We start from the raw sequence: 2,657 nt of genomic DNA, 5'->3' as shown, positions 1-2,657 counted from the left end.
AGAATGCTGGGAGGAAGAGGAAGTGAGCTCAGAGGCCATGGTCCTCTCTCCCGGGCAGACACGATGATGCAAGCCACCAGGTCAGACATGCTGAATCTTTCCCGGTAAGACCAGTGCTACACAGTTTATTAGAGATGGGTTGATGGGGATATCAGAATTAGCCAGTAAGGGCTAGAGCTAATGGGCCAAGCAGTGTTTAAAAGAATACAGTTTGTGTGTTGTTATTTCGGGGTATAAGCTAGCCAGGCGACCAGGAGCTGGGGCGGCAGGAACACAGCCCTACAACACCACTGTGCTGAGTTTGTGGGTGGTCCAGAGACAGAAGCACAATTAGCTGTCCATTGTGTCTGTCTCTTTCTCCTGGGTCAGGTGATCATCTTCCTGGCTGGTGACCCCTGGGGGATCCCACCACCCAGGGCTGGCCCATGGGACACTGATTCTGTTGGAGTGCTCGGCCTCACCTTTGCCCTGTCTACATTATGGATACAGGGTGATGATGGGAGAGCTTGAGCTGCGGCAGCCGCTTTGTAACATGAGGCGTCTTGCAGAGCCGGAGTCATTGGGCAGGCAGCGGGGAAGGGTCAATGACAGGCACTGAACAAATCCCAAGACGTCCAATTCCTGGACTTCCGTCTGAACAGACATATGTAGGGCGTCCGTTGGCTCACTCCTATTGGCTGGGTCTGTCTCTTACAACTTGATGTACCACACAGAAGCTTATTCTGAGGAAACGGAAGCCTCAGAATCTAGGCTTCTGCATTGCGGCTCTTAAGTAGGCTTTCTCATTAAGCCTGTTTTTTTTTTTATTTGTTTGTTTGTTTGCTGTTGTTTTTTTCTTTTGTTGTACCAGGGATTGAACCCCAGGCCAGGGGGCACAGGAACACTGAACAGAACCTGGGAAATGATACTGGCAAGGAGCAGTGTCCTTGGACCCTACTCAGGGGTCTGTTTGAAGCAACCTGGGCTGAGGAGCTGGGCTCTGCTCCAGGGTGGGCCCCATGCTCCCCAGATTCAAGCTACCTCGCTGGATCCCACGCCCCAAGCTTCTGAATGCTCCACCCCATTTTGAATCGGCTATTTCACGATACCCTGAGGTCCCTCTGAGAGCCTGAAAGAGGGAGGGCAAGCCTTTAACAGGCGGCTGCTTACGCTGTTGAGACCCTTTGTGGCAGGGGTTGTCAGGAGCAAGGAGACGGGGGTGGGGGTGGGGGAATGGCTCCCAGCCAGAGAGCAGGCATGAGGGCCAGGTGCAAGGGAAGACAGTTGGCCCCCAAAAGCTGTGACTTTTAACACCCAGAATGCTGAACCAGAGCCAGACCAAATCGTCAGCTTTTCCTCTGTGCCAAACCCTACCATGGCTTTGGAAAGTGCCCATCAGGCCAACTCCCCTCCCCTGCTCTAAAACCTCAGGGACAGAAGTTCGTCCCAGCCTCTTCCCCAGCATCCTACCCACCCTTTCCAAGGTTGACCTGGTCCCGGCTGGGGAAACCTTCCACCCCAAAGCCCCCAAGAGATCCTGACTCCGGAGGGAACAGAGGGCCTCTCATTCCCCACAATGCTCTGGGCCTGGGCTGGGAGACCCTGCCTGCTCGCATAGGGGTTTGAGCACAGGAGGCTGTGCATGTATAGGGGCCTTGAATATTCTAGGTTCTGCACAATATCCCCCACAGCCTGTCCATGAACTTCTTTTTTTATTACTCAAGTGTGCGTGTGTTTGCACAAGGTGTGTGGTGGTGCACCTGTGGTCAGCGGACAGCTTGAAAGGGTTGGTTCTTTCCCTTCACCATATGCATGCTGGGAATTGAACTCAGGCCATGGGGCTGGGCAGCAAGCTCCCTTACCCACTGGCTCACTGGTCCTCCTCCTCCTCCTCCTCCTCCTCCTCTTCTTTCCTTTCTCTGTCCCTCTCTCTCTGGAGCTCAGGTGAGTCCCACCTAATCCTGCTGGCTCTGTCTAGACATCCAAGCTACTACAGAAGTCCCTATGCCTTCAAAAGGCTCTGTGACCCCAGCAGGACACACGCACGCACGCACACACACACCCTCCTGCTCTGGGTGTGGTGGGAACAGAGCATGGCCCTCTAAGGGGCCTGTCTTCGGCACCTTTGATTTTGCCTGCTGCTTTCTGGCTAGCGAGGCGCTGTGATTCAGGATGAAAGCAGGGTCCTCACGGGACAGGAGGACTGACTCTGAAGAAACTTCACCCAGTGTGGAACAAGAGAAGCTGCTGGACTTGCGAGTTCCCAGCATTTGCTCCACAGCGCCCCCAAGAGGAACCCTAAGGTAGACTCCTATTGCTAAGGGGATGAGCTGCCCGCAGGCTGCAAGGTGAGCTCCAGGCTCCCAGCTTTGTGAGCTGTGTCACCCACGCTGGGCTTTGGTGATGCAGTTATCTTTGAGCCATTTCTGTTCCCATAGTAACCCTTCACCTATATTCCTATGAGTAACCCCAATAAAACCCATCGGCTCATCAAGTTGGACTTTGGTGGTAGTTGTTCTGGGCTCCAGGTCTAGGATGAGTGTGTCGTGTCTCCCCAGGAAGGCTTGTCACCCAACACACTCACTAGTGGGACCACAATATGGAGCCTCAAGGGCTGTCTGTGCAGGTACCCAGACAGTGAACACACATGTCCTATGCACAGGGTAGGTACCCAGACA

The 2,657-nt window shown here is 54.1% G+C and overlaps 1 protein-coding gene across 2 annotated transcripts in view; it reads right to left on the bottom strand.

The window, feature by feature from the left end:
• Positions 1–2,657, bottom strand: part of Col26a1 (collagen type XXVI alpha 1 chain) — a 139,866-nt gene that overhangs the window by 19,184 nt on the left and 118,025 nt on the right. The gene's annotated exons all lie outside the window — the stretch shown is intronic.

The sequence above is a fragment of the Microtus ochrogaster genome, chromosome 2 (genome assembly GCF_000317375.1).
Source record: "Microtus ochrogaster isolate Prairie Vole_2 chromosome 2, MicOch1.0, whole genome shotgun sequence".
Lineage (NCBI taxonomy): Eukaryota > Metazoa > Chordata > Mammalia > Rodentia > Cricetidae > Microtus > Microtus ochrogaster.
The sequence above is the reverse complement of the archived record's forward strand: the minus strand, read 5'-3'. Positions and strand labels throughout refer to the sequence as shown.